Below are 19598 nucleotides of genomic sequence, written 5' to 3'. Positions count from 1 at the left end.
ACATTATCGGCTTTAATCAGCTAGGCTAATACCCAAGGCACCACCTTAGGCCTAAGTCATCGAGTGACTTTTAAAGCCTTTAATTCAGGTGATTATCGGCTTTATTGTGTAAAAAATTTGCTTTTCTCGTATCATTCGTTCATTAAGGCGCAAAGTCTCGCCAAGATAGTTTATCAATATCCCGGAGAAAAAATAAGTCCACAAATTAGAATAAACAAATAATATTTCGTTATAACTCATTAATATTATTCCGTGTTTATGCCTATTTGCTAGACTAGTACAAAAGCTCCTTAATAACTAATTTTAATTAGAGCTACCTATACGGTTATACATTTCACCATCTTTTCCATAATTAAGTCGAGGGTCACGTGATAGCTCCCAAAAAGCCAGGGAAGATAATAGAACTCGGTAAATTCCGGTGTAAGCTAACTAAATACGCAACGTTAAGGTACGCGTTTGAGTCCCATAGAGATACACCCGCCAGAGACAAAAAAAAAATACAATTTTCTGCGGCTGTGTGTTTCGTTAATTTACTAAAAACGTCTGTTTTTAATAGGATAGTCAGCGTCATCTATCCAGGGTAGGGGGAAATAAATATAAAAAATATATAAGTCCAAACTAGACTAATATTGTTTTCTTTTGTCATCATAACATCATTAAAATGTATGGCTTTACTATACGCTGTCAAGCAAATTGAAGAACTCTCTAATATAGAGAATATTTTTTTTCACACCGAGACTCTTAGGGGACTCCAAAACTCCCTTATCCGTTCTGTGTGTGTGTGTTTTTCGTCTTTTTATATATATAATTTTTTATATTGTATCTGCCCTCTTTGTCGATGTGAAGCCAATTTTTATGGCTACGCGATGTCTGGCTTTTCAGGCCTATTACGAACTTATACGTCCAGCCCATTACAGTTATGTGTGTTACGAGATCCAAAGTGGAATTATTGCCCCCCTCCCCCGCCTTCCTCCACGGCCAGCCTTTCATTTTTCCCATTATTTTTAAAAGCTTTATTTTTTCAAGGAATTAAGTATAATAGGTTTGTTACACACGTGTTTTATATTAAAAGTGGTTAACTTATTTTCTTTAGACTTTAGAGTTAAACATTTATTTGCTTATTATTAATTTCCTTAATTTGCATTAAAATTAGTGAAAATTAATATTGAATTTCGATCCTAAACAGAAATTTTCTACGAGGAAACGGCGATAGACCGAAAACCGTGTTCATTTTCGATTTCCGCGGGGAGCCTGGCGCCATCTATCGCGAGGCACTAGTACTAAAAGTCGTTCGTCCCGCTAATCACGCGATGAATTGATAAATACGTGGGAAAAGACGACTAAGAAATAACCTTACTTGTTAATACAGTCGAAGGCTAGACGACCCTCTTACTTCGAAGCTTTTCAATCTCAGGTAAAAATGATTTCGAATATAACTGAATAATTTGGTCAATTTTCTCCATTTAAATTTCTCAGGGAAAGACGCCTAGAAGTTTGCACTTTTTATTGTTTAGTTAGTCTTTTGTTAACTCGAGATAAAAGTTTCGCGTTCCCAAACCGAATTAAAACGCGATTGATTGAGCTTCCGCTCTTGCTCGGCGTGCCTTCTTTCTGCTGCCGCTGAGGTGTTTACGTACTTGCCGGCATCATTTTTACATAAATAACAAAATGCGTCAAACTTTATAATAGTCGTGCTTGACAGACTTAGACCGTGGCCTTATTGACTCCGCCCTCTTTTTGTAAGACCGCCCTTCCATAGTTTAAAACTTTTGCCGTATATTAAATTATAGCGGAACTTAAACAATACACACTAATGAACTCACGGGCCTTTTAAAACTTACAAGTCCACCTTCTTCGTTTGCCATATAATATAATGTATTAAATTTAATATAATATAATGTATTAAATTTAATGTAATATAATGTATTAAATTTAATGTAATATAATGTATTAAATTTAATATAATGTATTAAATTTAATATAATATAATGTATTAAATTTAATGTAATATAATGTATTAAATTTAATGTAATATAATGTATTAAATTTAATATAATGTATTAAATTTAATATAATGTATTAAATTTAATATAATATAATGTATTAAATTTAATGTAATATAATGTATTAAATTTAATGTAATATAATGTATTAAATTTAATATAATATAATGTATTAAATTTAATGTAATATAATGTATTAAATTTAATATAATGTATTAAATTTAATATAATGTATTAAATTTAATATAATATAATGTATTAAATATAATATAATATAATGTATTAAATATAATATAATATAATATAATATAATATAATATAATATAATATAATATAATATAATATAATGTATTAAATATAATATAATATAATATAATATTATATTACATTATATTATGTATTAAATTTAATATAATATAATGTATTAAATATAATATAATATAATATTATATTACATTATATTATGTATTAAATTTAATATAATATAATGTATTAAATTTAATATAATATAATGTAATAAATTTAATATAATATAATGTATTAAATTTAATATAATATAATGTATTAAATTTAATATAATATAATGTAATGTATTAAATTTAATATAATGTAATGTATTAAATTTAATATAATATAATGTATTAAATTTAATATAATATGATGTATTAAATTTAATATAATATAATATAATATAATGTAATAAATTTAATATAATATGATGTATTAAATTTAATATAATATAATATAATATAATGTATTAAATTGAAATATCATGCCCTCGGTAGCCCCTTAATTAAATTTGGAAGTCGTAGCCCAACAATAAGTTGCTCAGTGGTTTTTCGCGATTTTCGACATACAATAAAACTACATATTTGTTTAATTTAAGACCGACTTGGTTGAAAATTATATTAAATTTTATTTTAATTTCGTACCAATTGATTTGTCTAAAAATTAATGGTAATTAACGTGTTTGCGTTTCACTACCTTATTTCCAAAACCAGGTAACTAGAAAAATTAATTTTCGATAAAATGTCTATACAAAATGATTGAAAATTTGTTCAAATTTAAATTTAATATTTAAAATATTTAATGCGTCGGGGGATTGTGGGTACTTAAATGTCCGTGACATCTTGTTTCGTGATTTTTGAACGGATTTTCACCGAAATTTCTGAATTTTATATAAAAACGAATTATCTAAAGTGTACGGGATTTGTACGAATGTCGGTCCTTTCGGATTGCTCTACTAGGTCTACTTAACTATCTAAAATTCATAAGAGTACTTCGTAGAATTCTTCAGCAATAAACTTGTTGAAGATTCGACAAAAAAACTACGGGACCCGAACTTAGATTGCGCGATTGGTTCTTTTATAGCAGCGTCGATAGTAGCGCCACGGTATACGATATTGGAAAGATTTTGACCCAAATTGTAAACCTTACGACGTAATCAAATATCTTTAGCTAGACACGTGTTGGGTGATAAAGTTTCGCGAATTTTAAAATACGGTTCCATTTGTTTATTTATCCAAGGCTGAAGCAACTTGCGTTAAGTAAAGTATATTTATTTTAAATTAAACTTAATAGAACTTGAAAATATTTTACCGTTCACAAATAGTACAAAATTTAACTCGTCCATTTTAGGCCATAGCAGGGTGACCAGACTTCCTATATTTCCTATATTTTCCTAAATTGTTAATGCCTTCCTATAGTTTCCTTTATTTTCACCTATTTTCCTTCATTTTCATCTATTTTCCTTTATTTTCCTATATTTTCCTATAAATTATCGGTCTTTTGAAAATGAAAGAACTTTTTCGTACGTGTCAAAGAACATCTAGTGAAAACGTTGCCACTTTCGAACCAAATCTTTAAATTTGCGGGCTTTGTAAATCCGCTAAGTGATCCAATAATGCAAGAAAGCAGTGTACAAAAAGATAATCAATATTCTAGGTGGTTAGAGTCAAAGTATACCGATATGCAATAATTACCTTATTATTTTAGTGTCCTATATTTTTCTATAATTCTCTTATTTTATTTCCAATATTTTCCTATAATTCGCCTCTAAAATTCCTTTTTTTTAATAAAATGTTGAAATAAATTTTAACCTCTTTCCCTTCTAATATTAAAGCTAAGTCGGGAATCAGAAGCTTCACAGCGCGTCTGGACAAATTTAAATGTAATTATTATCAAATTTAAAAAAGGTAATTTCTTCAATTTGATTTAATATTATTCCACAAAACACAGGCTTCAATAAATTAATACACATTGAATTTCCTGCGCAATAAACCCGTATTATTATTTTTATTATTATTGTAAATTTAGTACTAAAATTATTGTAAATGAATTTTTTTTGTTGAGGCATAGAATCACCCTGTACCCCCGTATTTAAAATTTGTCAAGCTTGCGTCTATCGACAATTTCCAACAATATATCCGCGTCGAACTTTTAGATCGCGTGTCTCGACGAATTCTGCATGGCAAGAGGCGGAGCCCGCCACGATCGAGGGCTGGCTTTTATTTAGATATATCTCTTTTATATAACCCCTTCTATTTCGGAAAATATTAAACGCGTATAGTCAGGGGTCAAGCTGATAGCCACTAAAGAACGCCGACCTTTCCAACCGGTTTTTTTTCTAATGGACAATTGTCACGGTATTTTTAGTGTTATAATTTCTATATAATATCTCTTTAAGTATTTTTTTACTATTTACTCGAACACGCTAAATAAATTATCTTTTAATTAAAATCCATAAATTCAATTATAAGTTATAAGTCATCGCTGAAATAGTTGTACAGATAAACAATTTCTCTTACTAAAATAGGACAAAATAGATCAAAATGTCTAAAAACGAAATCTACGTGTTTACCTCGGGTGTTTGCGTAATGGCAAAAAGCGAGGTCTACCGAGAAGAAAATAGCCGTGGGAAGTAATAGAGCTATTTTCGTGCCGTAATATTACATCATTAGATTAGCTCTCAACTCTCATGATCATCTGTATTATGACAAACAAGAAAAGATTGTTCTGATTGCGATAGAGCACGAAGGAGGCGCCTTATAAAGCCAGTTAATATAGAGGTCAAATATAAAAAGAGTGAAATAGGGAAAACGAAAAATAAGTAATGCGATCAAGACCCGTTTAAGATCGCTTCTGTCGTTAAATACACTGTTATTTTGGCTTTTTAACTGTGCCGCCGACTAGAGTACTATTAAGACCCGTAGCTTAATATTATTTGCCATTGAGAGGTGTAGAAAAGTAAAGGTCAGCGACATCGTTTATGTTTTCCACTCGCGAAGCACGTTCTAGGACAAGACTTTTAACTTTAGTACTTTTACGACCACTAGTTACTGCAGCTTGCTACGGTGTTTTTTTAACACGCCCTGTAATATTGATGATATTTTGAAATTGACGAAACTATAGTGCGTGCTTATTTTCGTAGTTAATTGCTTCGTAGCACTATTGAGAGTTGTAGTTTTTTGTTCTACCATACCTTTAGCTTTTTAAGAACGGCTTGCATGGTTTTTGGTGCTGATGTGGTAACTCTCGCGGAGAAAGCAACATTTTAGGAGTCTTCATCTTTAGGTTCTACCATAACTTTAGCTTTTTAAGAACGGCTTTCATGGTTTTTGGTGCTGATGTGGTAACTCTCGCGGAGAGAGCAACATTTTAGGAGTCTTCATCTTTAGGTTCTACCATAACTTTAGCTTTTTAAGAACGGCTTTCGTGGTTTATGGTGCTGATGTGGTAACTCGCGTGGAGAAAGCAACATTTTAGGAGTCTTCATCTTTAGGTTCTACCATACCTATAGCTTTTTAAGAACGGCTTTCATGGTTTTTGGTGCTGATGTGGTAACTCGCGCGGAGAAAGCAACATTTTAGGAGTCTTCATCTTTAGGTTCTACCATACCTTTAGCTTTTTAAGAACGGCTTTCATGGTTTTTGGTGCTGATGTGGTAGCTCGCGTGGAGAAAGCAACATTTTAGGAATCTTAGGAGAAGCTTCACCGTTAGATATCAGTTTTAGTACACACGAAAATTTGCAAACATCTGAAAGTTCCTAAATTATTACATCTCTGAAAAATGTTGCCCTAGAATATGTTTGAAACGTCAAGAGAAACTATTTAAGGTAAATATCGTCAGCTATTTCAATTCTAACGTCTATAGATCTCAAAAATTGTGGGGGTTCTAGAACTGTCTATTACCTCTTTTACATTGTCTATATAATATGCGTATACAAGAGATCTCATTTTGACTAACTGCACCACATTTGGACAATTGACCAATGGTAATGGACGTACTTTTGCAATCGGTAGGAAAACACCTTTAAAACCAAACTATTTATTCAAGCCAAAATATTTTCGGAAATTAGATTTCTGATGGGTATATTAAAGTTCCAACCAAAATGTACGTTTCTAAAATAAAATAAAACATTTGGTTTCTATGTAGGGAAAAAAATCGTTGGGTTTAAATCGAGTAGGGAGGCTTATATTTTCGGCACCAAACTAAACGAAGCAAATTCGCGAACCGTTGAAAAGTGTAATTGTAAACGATTAGAAGCAGTTCCAAAAACCAAAGCGGAAAACCTATTAAAACTTGAAAAGTGTAATTGCCAAAAGGCTAATGTTTTTTCTTGCCGACTCCCCGCTATATTTGGGCGCGTATTTTAAATGATACTTTTTATAATGAAATACGTTTCTTTCGCTACATTTGTTCCCCCCCCCCCCCACGCGCACTTCTCCCCCTCTGAAGAAGAAAATGTTCAAAACTAGACCGACTCAAAAACGAGGCGGTGTAAAGTGCAACGCCAAATAGAAATTGGAAGGCCCGAAATGTCGCGTGTTCCTCCACTTTCTGTACCTAAAGTGTCCAAGTTTTCGAGATAGGTCGTTAAAGTAAATTGCAAACCTTGCATATTTATATTTCGACGCTTTCTTCCCAACGCCCGCGCGAGTTGAGTTCACACTGAACATAAAATAAATTAGACCTGTTATAAACAACAAAATAATGGTTTCAAAATACTTTAAATTGTCTATAAAATGATAAAACGAACGCTACTGTGTAATTTTATAATTTTAAAGACATATTTAGATTTTTTTAAATTGAAAATCATCTTTGTGTAATTCTTCTATTTTTAAATAATAATTTTAGTATTTAGGTCTGTTAAAATTTAAAATATCTATTTCATACTAAGAGCATGGAAAATAAAAATTTTAATATTTTAAGGTCTGTTATAATTAAAAATATCTAGTATATACTAAGACCAAGGAAAATAATAATTTAATATTTAGGTCTGTTATAATTTAAAATATCTAGTTCATACTAAAAAGGAGACTACCCGAGGTGGTTATCACCGATTTTGTTCAAACTCGGGGGTTAGGTAGACCTTATGGTAGTATGAATATTGGCAAAGGGAAAAGTTGCAAAGGGCTTTAGTCTTCCCATGGCAACCGAAAATGTTTTTGATCTCTCAAAACAAAATAATTTCCATTTAAAAGAGCATGGGATTTTCTCGTTTTCAAAACTTACCCAAAAAGATAAATTTCACCTATTTTGGGTAAAATTGATCAATTTTGGTAAAAGTTTTACAAAATTTGGGTAACCGAGAAAATCCCATGCTTTTTTAAATGGAGAGGTCAAAAACATTTTCGGTTGCCATAGGAAAACAAAATCCCATTGCAACTATTCCCTTTGGCAATTTTCATACTACCATAAGGTCTACTTAACCCCCGAGTTTCAACAAAATCGGTGATAACCACCTCGGGTAGTCTCCTTGTAAGACCATGGAAAATAATAATTTTTATATTTAGGTCTGTTATATTTTAAAATATCTAGTATATACTAAGACCATGGAAAATAATAATTTTAATATTTATTTCTATTATAATTCAAAATATCTAGTATATACTAAGACCATGGAAAATAATAATTTTAATATTTATTTCTATTATAATTCAAAATATCTAGTATATACTAAGACCATGGAAAATAATAATTTTAATATTTATTTCTATTATAATTCAAAATATCTAGTATATACTAAGACCATGGAAAATAATAATTTTAATATTTATTTCTATTATAATTCAAAATATCTAGTATATACTAAGACCATGGAAAATAATAATTTTAATATTTATTTCTATTATAATTCAAAATATCTAGTATATACTAAGACCATGGAAAATAATAATTTTAATATTTATTTCTATTATAATTCAAAATATCTAGTATATACTAAGACCATGGAAAATAATAATTTTAATATTTATTTCTATTATAATTCAAAATATCTAGTATATACTAAGACCATGGAAAATAATAATTTTAATATTTATTTCTATTATAATTCAAAATATCTAGTATATACTAAGACCATGGAAAATAATAATTTTAATATTTATTTCTATTATAATTCAAAATATCTAGTATATACTAAGACCATGGAAAATAATAATTTTAATATTTATTTCTATTATAATTCAAAATATCTAGTATATACTAAGACCATGGAAAATAATAATTTTAATATTTATTTCTATTATAATTCAAAATATCTAGTATATACTAAGACCATGGAAAATAATAATTTTAATATTTATTTCTATTATAATTCAAAATATCTAGTATATACTGAGACCATGGAAAATAATAATTTTAATATTTATTTCTATTATAATTCAAAATATCTAGTATATACTAAGACCATGGAAAATAATAATTTTAATATTTATTTCTATTATAATTCAAAATATCTAGTATATACTAAGACCATGGAAAATGATAATTTTAATATTTAAGTCTGTTATAATTTGAAATATAATAATAATAATAATAATAATAATAATCAGCTAGGCTAATACCCAAGGCACCACCTTAGGCCTAAGTCGTCAAGCGACTTTTGAAGCCTTTAATTCGGGTGGCCGGGTTACAATGCGTAGGAGGGTGGTGGAAAGCCCTGCATGCCACGAGATCGAGCCAACAGCTCCCTAAATAGTAATTTCTCTAGTGGTATTAGATTAATGTATTTATTGATAGTATATGAACACTGCTTCACACTGGGGCAGATTTTACTTTATAGCTTAGTGTCAATTTTAAAAGTATTTATTATAAGTATTATAACCGAATACTTTATTTATAAATAAATGAAAGGTAAACCGTTTAAGCAAATTTCTATCCACAATGGGTCCTTTTAAACCACCAATTTCATCCTAAATAGGTAACGTATCATATCCGCTATATTAACTTTTTAGTTAAAAAACTTATTTACACCCGAAAAATTAATAACAATCAATAACGAAGCGTTCGTGAAAAATATCATCAAGTTAACAAAATAAAAAAAATACACGTCAACTAGATAAATTAAACCGTCACACACTCGTACGTGACTTTTCCACTTTATTCGTTTCTCGGAAACGGACGAAATTTATAAACAAACCGCAATAATTAAAACGCCATTTAAGCCGTTTAATACTTTAATATAAATAAAGTAAATTTTCGAGTAGCTTATATCGAATCGATACTTCGCGGTAAGTCACGCGTAGAATTAAATATACGAAAACTTTCCCCGAATTGATCATTATCTCTCCTTTTACAAAGTAAAATGTCTAGAAATATTCCGCACCGTATACTGGTACCTTTCTTTAATGCCATTCCTTCGTAGCTGTCCTCAAAACATTCTCGCTTTTCCGGGTGGTTGGTCCCCCTTTTCAGTGACACCCCTAATAATAAATAATATAACTTTGTTTAGCCACGATAAATATTGAACTGTACACATAGTGAGCTACACGCGTTTAGCGAGTGTGGTGGGAGAGAGGGAGGGTTTTCTACTCTTTCGTTCTCTAAATTTCGCCTTTACACGATTCGAATCTATCTCTCTATCATTGACACACGCGAGCTCCGAAATTTTCTCGCCGTGTTGAACTCTCCCGGCACCTTTGTTACTCCCTCTTCTCGATCGTTGTTTTCGTATTCGGTGGGAGTTAATTTAAATCTAAATGCAAATGCGAAACAACGTTTTTATTATCGACTCGCTTCTTAAATTTCACCCGCCGCTGTTGCTGTTGTGTGTATATACGTGTGTGCCTCTAATGAATTTCGGGTATTATAAATAAAACTGTAACTTTTTACTAACGTCCGAGGTTAGGTTCCAAAGCTTTTAATCTAGAGTAACATTGATTTCTATTATATAGTTCGCGTTGCCAATTCTCCAGTATGGGTATTTAAAACGCGCCTGTATTTTTAGGATTTTTATTTTGCCTCACCAATTATTTTAGATTCTTTGTAGACGTAGATATTATAATGGTGACTATGTAATCGTAGGCTGCGATGAATTTTTTTTTAAGTGTTTCAAAATGGTTGTACGAAAAGCTTATTTCGGGTTTTGCGTTGATATTATTTTAATAAGAAATACGTGAATTACCTAATAATTAATAAATTGATTAATCTAAATTTCCCATTATCAGAAGTAAATGAACCGAAGTTATCGAAATAGCGCTCAGAATCGGAGGGCGTTTTCCTTATGAAAATGATGAGAAAATCGAGTAAAATAAAAGCTAATTTCCATCCCCGTCTTTTGACGCTATAAATTGCACTTGGGATTTGTAGATATAGCTATTTCTATGTATAAAAAATGCTTTCTAAAAAAAAACTTTTTTTTCGGCCTAGGAGCGCACTAAATTTCAAATTCGAGGTCAAAATTTAACTTCATAAGGAAAACGCCTCCTACATGGGGAGTATAGCAGTCTGATAACTTCGGTTCATTTACTTTTGCCATTATATTATAAAAATATGCTAATGAAATTTTTGTGATTCGTGCGCAACTTCACGTATAAGTCGACGAACTTGTTTTCAATTCTTCGCGTGAATGGTTATTAAATAGGGCTATTTCTCGTGACCGTTAACGGAAGCGAACGTTTCTCTTTTTTAAAATAATACTCGGCAAACGCCACATTGTTACAGGGTACAGCTGGCCCCTCCCATTCCATCTACATGCAACGTAGATCTAAGCGAAAATTTTGTCGAATGAAAACGCAGCGGGGAACTTTTTAATGAGCGTTTCGAGCGACGATATTATTAATTTGTTAATTTCGCTAGTTGCATTTTCGTGTTTATTTCTCCTTTTTATTTTTCTATAGCTACATTCTAAATTTATAGATAAGGCTTTGTTAATTTAAGGGGGTTGCTAGGCAACGTGTAGTTTTTTTTAAATAATTTTGTAGCTGGACATATTTTCCTGTTTTATAATTACCCCGTTGGGATTCGAAATTCGATAAATTGACTACCACTAAACATTTATTATTCATAAAAGCACATTTTAACATTTAAAATTAAGCTAACCCTCAATGCTTACTCAAACTTGGTGTTTTCGGTTTAGTTGAAATTGGAATTCGCAGTGTATTTTCATCTCATCTCGTATTCTAATTACGGAAGGTTCCGCTATATTATGAAAGTTTAATGTATATCGGTTACAGTAACGTTACTCCCTAGTTTATACGTGTATTTTCTACGATCTCTTTAGTTTAGCGTAGACTGTCAGGTAACGTAACCAAACACCTGGTAGCGTTCTTGTCACTGAGCACGAAAGATTTGCGGTTGGAACACTTCTACAGGCGTCAGTAGACATTTCGGTCTAATTTTTAGAAAAATGTCTTCGCCTAAATGCATTTCACCTTAATTAAACCCAATTTTGATGTTGCGATTGTATAATTTTCGATACAAATCGACCTTACTTAATCACGCAAACACGCTATTCGCGTAAGATCTCGAAACGGAGATATTGACAAGTTTAGAAAATATATTATAAATGGTTAGCGACTATGGAAATTAATTTTTCCATCATACTTGTCCAGTCTGCTAACAAAAGCGCTTTTTTTTAGGCGTTAGAATCGAGGTGTATTAATGGGAAAGCTGGCGCGTAGGCTTCTATATATATTTATATGTATATTATCGGTAATAGATTTTTTGGGGTGACATTTATTTAAGAATTCAGAAAACGGAGGTCGCTAAAGACCGGATATTAACCGCCAAAAAAATGAGCCCCCCCCGCTTCGCAGCTTGACCAATAAATAATCGAGCTTTCAAAATTATGAAGAGAGGCTGTACGGGGCGAAAATTGGTGCCGTGAAATGAGCTATCGCCGTGATGTGCTAAAAGTGAGAATTTGGAACGCGTACATAGTTGGGTGTTATCAGAAGTTTATTATATATACCTTATAAGATAAGTTTTCATCTAGGCCGTAAAAAATGAAACCAGTACATTTGCGGGCTTGATGCATCAGTGGGTACGAATCTCCAGCCAAACCGCGTATGTAGACACCGTAGTGTTGTTAATTTTTCGGAAAAATAAAATGCGGAAAATTTTCCTCAAATCGGAAAAATAAAAAATTGAAACATTTTAAGGGGTTTTTTTTATATTTTTTAACTTTTTATCGATATACAATGTCTAATAACAGTAAACGTACTACAAAACAATAATAGTGTTACATTGTTAATCAGTTTAAAGCTAGTCTAGAGGTTTAGTTTTACTTTTAGATTCGAAGAAATGAAGCGAAAATGCCGCTTTATTCAAATTTGCAATCAATATATTAGACTAATCATGGAATTAAAACTTTTTTAATTTTTTTCGGAAAAATAGGAAAACTTTTCCGGAAAAAAGTTATCGGTCATTTTCCGGAAAATTTCCCGACTTACAACACTAAGACACCGCACCACAGCCCAAAGTAAACTTACAATTTAATAATTATTTAAAACAAAAGATCTGCTACTTCATGGTTATTTTCATTTAAAATCACTCGGGAGCTTTCGGACCGAGGTGCTTCTTCAGCCGCGTCTTACAATTGATTTTAAATGAAAATAACCATGAAGTAGCAGATCTTTTGTTTTAAATAATTATTAAATTTAGTCAACCATGGTAATAAAAGAAAATATTTATAAGTAAACTTACAAGTTAGTTTCCTAACTATGTAGAAATTTTAAAATTACATAAATCATTTAAAAATTAACTATATGATGAATATCGTTCAAGCTATTAACATAAGCAGTATAGGAAGATGAACACTTATATATTATACACTTCTGGTGTTATAAATTTTTCGAAGATTTTGAGCATTTTATTTTTAGACCGTTCTATAATCTATTTTTAACTGAGTTGTTAAAATTTCCACAAAAAAACCAAAGCAAAAGTAGGAATTCCAAACTTAAAATGTTTTACAAAAATGGTTTTCGCCATTTAAAAACAAATATTTTTGTTTAGTAATAAATTTTATTAAAAAAGTTTAGAGTTAAGCTTTGGGGTTAGAAATTTCTATATGTTTTAAATATTTCTACCACTATGAAAAACCACATTATTTTCAATACATATCTATGACTAATATCACCGTGACCTTTACACGGAGTGTTTCCATAATTAGACCCAGTAGAAGCGTAGAGGGAAAAAATATTAAGCGGCGCTTCCAAGGGGGGATTTGCAATTATCTTAGGCTTTGACCCGAAAGTTTCGACCCCGGCTGACCGACCGGGATTAAGCAAATCAACTCGCCTCGACTCATAAATAACACTTCGCCTTCTTATTATTAAAGGAAAATAAGGGGGTTGTGGGTGGTTCGGTAGACTAAGAGACGAGGTGGTCGCTCGGGGCACCGGTGACGGGGTGGTCAACACCTCCGAATCGAAAAATACTTCGGGGCCGAACTGGCGTCCCGCATTGGCTTTGGCCATATTCGCTGGTCATCAGTATGACCATCACGTAAGCCTTCCCCGTTGCCCTCCCTGGGACTCGCCTACTAAAAGCAACTAATAAGGACCCCCCCCCCTTACCCACCCCGCTGATCACCCACATCGCTTTCTCTACACCCCCTAGCCCCTGTATTCCTCACTTTTCCTCCGCTCACGTTTCTTTTCACGCCCCCCCCCCCATTTCTAACACCACCACCACCTCGATTTCTACAGGGTACTCGTCTTGCTTCCATGGACACGGGTTGTGACTATTTAGACAACAAGTGACCCAATCGCCCACTTTACCCAAAGCTACCGAAGTACAAATTCAAATAGCGCTCCACGAAAACCTCAAAATTCCATTAAAAATAACGCAATACAGGTTGAATTGTTTTTCTTATCATTCAAATATATTCTGAAAGATAGTAATGAATAATAATTAATAATCACCCAAGGCACATTATCATTCAAAGATAATAATACAGAGGCGTACCGACCCGGGTTAAGGGGGTTAATATTTAATCGGGTGCCAACCTGGCTATTATGTAGGGGGGCGACAATACACTTCTATCTTTAACGTCCAATTCTGATTTTTCGTTCAATACAATTTTAATAATTCTATATAGGGGGCGCCATTTTGAAACTTTTTAACCGGGTGCCATATACCCTCGGTACGCCACTGTAATAATAATATATATAATTAATAATAATAATCAGCTAGGTTAACCATCACTTGTTAGTTTCAATAAATTTTAGTAATTTACATTAAGGTATAAAATAATGGAACGTTCTTTTCGAGTCACAGATAAAAATTCAAAATCTCAATAGGCGAAGACTATTCGCTAGTTTTGGAGTAATGTTTTGGAAATAGCGAGCAACTTCAAAATACAGTTTGGCTGTTTTTGTGTGGAAGAAGTTGGTAGTTTGGGGTAAAAGGTGTATTATTTTCGTCCCAAAGCGAGCGAATAGTTTTGGCCTATTGATAGCATAGAAATAGAAATGAGAGTAGAACCACCGCGCTATCCGGTAATCTCAAGGGAAACGGGCAAGCTAGAAGGCGTCCATGAGAGTGGAATCGCTACTAATCTGTTAAAAAAAAATTAAACTTTATTTTTTTTTTAAATAGATGGCGTGCTCCCACAAAGAATACTAGTAATTCCACTCTCATGGCAGCCTTCTTACTCGTACATCTCACCACAGTTTAATCTTGCTTCTAGTCTCATTTCTATTTCTATGATTGATAGTGAAATTAGTTCAATTTTTGGAACATAGATGGCGCTTGTCAATATACCCGCTCCCGCTTTCTCCTTGGTACTAATTTAGTTCCCTAAAGAATGTTATACCTCGTAGTGGGTTTTATCTACTTCTAGATTGGCCATACGAGCAGCCCTCGAAGGGTGGCTCTTATTAACTCGCAGCTTAAACGACTGCCATCTTCCTCTTTCGGAAACAAAAGAGCACCGAGATACCACGAAAGTTTCCCCCAAAAGTTGTAAGGACCCCCGATACGAAAGTTCGGTCGCACGGTGGCCCACCAAAGGATATACATATCAAGGATTCTATATAGAATCCTTGTACATATCTCCTTCTGATAGACATATACCTATTTCTCCCACATCATTGCAAAAAGTACAAAAGGCCCAAAAAAAGCAGCGCGCTAAGAAAATTTATAGCACCGTAAGAAGCTGAGGATCCGTCAGTCTCAACCTTATCTCTCTCTATATATAGCGAGGAGAGACCAGTTCTCCGGTGGTGGGGGGGGGGGGGGGGACTATATAGTCTTTACACGATTCGGAACGTATGCGAGAGACATCGCTATGATCGATGGATCCTTTTCATTTGGGGGCGGTTAGCGAGAACCCGATGACTAGGAGTGTGCTGGGGCTCCTCCGCGGACCACCGCGCGACCCTAAGGGGGGGAGGGGAAGTCGTCCAACGGATATTGCCGCTAATTTCCTTCTCCCCGGGACCCCCCTTCCGCCCCCTCGCGCACTTTCGTTTTGGTCAGCCACTGGTCTTCTTCCCCCTTTCACTTTCTTGGCATGGACACGGCGCTCAATCTACTCGTCCTTCCTATTTCTCCGAGTCAAGAATCTGCTGACCAGTGTTTAACCCCCCTCCCTACTACCAAGTTCGCTTTCATCTGACGCGTATAAAGGGCGGGATTCTGGAGGGTTTACACGCCCAGAATTCTGTTTATGGGGACGGATTTTTTTCCCGCTAAGTCGGCTAAATTTGGTTTTAAGTTGGGTTTTAATTGTTGATGGACGATCGCCTTAAGCCCGGAAGTGACTATACGTAGTGGCGGTTTCCATTGGTTGAGGTTTACGTCATCAGGTTCCTGATTATTGAAATTATTACCCGCGTTGTGAGATAATTTTAAAACCAATGAAAATAGGGAACCGTTGCTACTTTTAGTCTCTATTCAGAGGAAGGTTAGCAATTCTGATAAACCTGATTAAATAATTTAATTTTGAAACTAGATTATTATACTTTAATTTTGCAACTAGATTATTTTAATTTAATTTTGCAACTAGATTGTCTTAATTTAATTTTGAAACTAGATTATTGTAATTTAATTTTGAAACCAAATTATCTTAATTTAATTTTGAGTTTAGATTATCTTAATTTAATTTTGAGTTTAGATTATCTTAATTTAATTTTGAGTTTAGATTATCTTAATTTAATTTTGAGTTTAGATTATCTTAATTTAATTTTGAGTTTAGATTATCTTAATTTAATTTTGAGTTTAGATTATCTTAATTTAATTTTGAGTTTAGATTATCTTAATTTAATTTTGAGTTTAGATTATCTTAATTTAATTTTGAAACTAGATTATCTTCATTTAATTTTGAAACTAGTGTCTTAATTTAATTTTGAAACTAGATTATCTTAATTTAATTTTGAGTCTAGATTATCTTAATTTAATTTTGAAACTAGTGTCTTAATTTAATTTTGAAACTAGATTATCTTAATTTAATTTTGAAACTAGATTATCTTAATTTAATTATGAAACTATTTTATCTTAATTTAATTTTGAAACTAGATTATCTTAATTTAATTTTGAAACTAGTGTGTCTTAATTTAATTATGAAACTATTTTATCTTAATTTAATTTTGAAACTAGATTATCTTAATTTAATTTTGAAACTAGAGTGTCTTAATTTAATTTTGAAACTAGATTATTTTAATTTAATTTTGAAACTAGAGTGTCTTAATTTAATTTTGAAACTAGATTATTTTAATTTAATTTTGAAACTAGAGTGTCTTAATTTAATTTTGAAACTAGATTATTTTAATTTAATTTTGAAACTAGATTACCTTAATTTAATTTTGAAACTAGATTGCCTTAATTTAATTTTGAAACTAGATTATCTCAATTTAATTTTGAAATTAGATTATCTTAATTTAATTTTGAAACTAGATTATCTCAATTTAATCATGAAACTAGATTATCTTAATTTAATTTTAAAACAAGATTATCTTAATTTAATTTTGAAACTAGATTATCTTAATTTAATTCTGAAATTAGATTATCTTAATTTAATTTTGAGTCTAGATTATCTTAATTTAATTTTGAATCTATTTTATCTTAATTTTATTTTGAAACTAAATTATCTTAATTTCATTTTGAAACAAGATTATCTTAATTTAATTATGAAACTAGATTATCTTAATTTAATTTTGAGTCTAGATTATCTTAATTTAATTATGAAACTAGATTATCTTAATTTAATTTTGAAACTAGAGTGTCTTAATTTAATTTTGAAACTAGATTATTTTAATTTAATTTTGAAACTAGAGTGTCTTAATTTAATTTTGAAACTAGATTATTTTAATTTAATTTTGAAACTAGATTACCTTAATTTAATTTTGAAACTAGATTGCCTTAATTTAATTTTGAAACTAGATTATCTCAATTTAATTTTGAAATTAGATTATCTTAATTTAATTTTGAAACTAGATTATCTCAATTTAATCATGAAACTAGATTATCTTAATTTAATTTTAAAACAAGATTATCTTAATTTAATTTTAAAACAAGATTATCTTAATTTAATTTTGAAACTAGATTATCTTAATTTAATTCTGAAATTAGATTATCTTAATTTAATTTTGAGTCTAGATTATCTTAATTTAATTTTGAATCTATTTTATCTTAATTTTATTTTGAAACTAAATTATCTTAATTTCATTTTGAAACAAGATTATCTTAATTTAATTATGAAACTAGATTATCTTAATTTAATTTTGAGTCTAGATTATCTTAATTTAATTATGAAACTAGATTATCTTAATTTAATTTTTATTCTAGATTATCTTAATTTAATTTTGAAACTAGATTATCTTAATTTAATTTTGAGTCTAGATTATCTCAATTTAATTACGAAACTAGATTATCTTAATTTAATAACGAAACTAGATTATCTTAATTTAATTTTGAGTCTAGATTATCTTAATTTAATTACGAAACTAGATTATCTTAATTTAATTTTGAAACTAGATTATCTAACTAAATTCGGTTGATTTTTGGATCGTCTAAACAATATTCGTTGAAATATATTCTCTTAGTATGTTTACCCGAAGCATTTTAATTTAAACTCGATATTTACTCTGCAACGACGTGTTTTGAAGTTAAATCTACCCTTCAGCCTTTGTTTGACGTTTAAACAACGCTGTCACGGATAACGACCCCTTCTTCTACCTAATAGTTTAAGGGAAGCTACAAAGTCCGAGTTTTAAAAACCCTCGCTCGAAAGCGTTCCGGGCAGACTGTTTAAGAACACACAGTTTTGCCTGTTCAAACACATTTTCACTAAAAAGCAAACAATACCGTGTATATATAGTTCCCTCTCCTTCCTTTATTTTTATAAGCCTAATATTTTTACACTTTAATGTTTGGGCTTTCTTAGAAATATATTCAAATGTAGAAAGCGATTTATAAAAATGATTGTGTAAAAACGACGGCAGAGCTACAAAGTCATATTTCTAAAAGCTGCTTTGTTAATTTAACCCCCCCCCATTCCCCAACATATACTATAATTTCGTCGAAAATAATGTTTTAATGCACGACATAAAAAATGTGTTGCGTCAATATTCCGCTACCCGCGCATTCGACGCTGCAATCGATACAATTATTTTTGAGCTGCTGAATTACGTAATCGCTTTTTTTGGGAGTACGCTGGCTCGTGGCAAAAACCTAGTAAACGCCAATTTCGTAAATTTCGAGTTAGTAGTAAATTTCTGAACGTAAGCAAATGGTACACCTCATGGAAAATTTAAAAAAGACAAAATAATACTTGGATGAGTTACACCTGTAAATACCACTTACTTTACTATAAGAAATAATCATAATAAAAATAAAGAAACTGAAATATCTCTAATTTAATAAAATGTCGTTTACTAGGTTTTGTCATGGGACAGCTGAACTGTTTTTTAATCAAATAAAAATAAATTTATAAGGCTAATGATTTATGATATGTTGATTTTTTTCGGCGGTGGTGCGAAGGGATAAACGTCTCTCCCCCTTTTGAAAATTTTAAAAAAATGTCAAAACTTTTGAACGAAATAAAAAATTGACACAGAAAATTTCAAAAAAAGTCGGCTGCGGAATCAAAATTGCGCCGCCGATAAGTAAATGACTTGGCGGCCGCGGTTCGGCGCCCGATAAAATATGGGTGATGGCGGCGTTGGATCGGCGGCGCTAGGCTGCAGTAAGGAGTTCTGCTCCTAAGTAAAATGTCATTTGTAAATAAATGTTTTTATAAGATCATAAAAACTTAGCATTATTTATTGCAAAGTCGCTTAAGCTTCGAAACTTAATTTTATAAATTAATAAAGGATAATACACTAATCTAGGTCTTAAATTTGTGTCGTTAATTTTAAACGCAATAA

The 19598-nt window shown here is 31.3% G+C and overlaps 1 protein-coding gene across 5 annotated transcripts in view; it reads left to right on the top strand.

The window, feature by feature from the left end:
• LOC149941155 (uncharacterized) overlaps positions 1-19598 on the top strand; it is an 89120-nt gene that overhangs the window by 9104 nt on the left and 60418 nt on the right. The window contains exon 3 of one of the 5 annotated variants that reach the window (XM_090179863.1): positions 1187-1414. The exons of the other annotated variants lie outside the window; for them this stretch is intronic. The gene's annotated coding sequence lies outside the window, so the exon portion shown is untranslated. The remainder of the gene's footprint in view (positions 1-1186; positions 1415-19598) is intronic. 5 annotated transcript variants of the gene reach the window in all.

Source organism: Leiobunum rupestre, chromosome 6 (assembly GCF_980474605.1).
Source record: "Leiobunum rupestre chromosome 6, qqLeiRupe1.1.hap1, whole genome shotgun sequence".
Classification (NCBI taxonomy): Eukaryota; Metazoa; Arthropoda; class Arachnida; order Opiliones; family Sclerosomatidae; genus Leiobunum; species Leiobunum rupestre.
The sequence above is the reverse complement of the archived record's forward strand: the minus strand, read 5'-3'. Positions and strand labels throughout refer to the sequence as shown.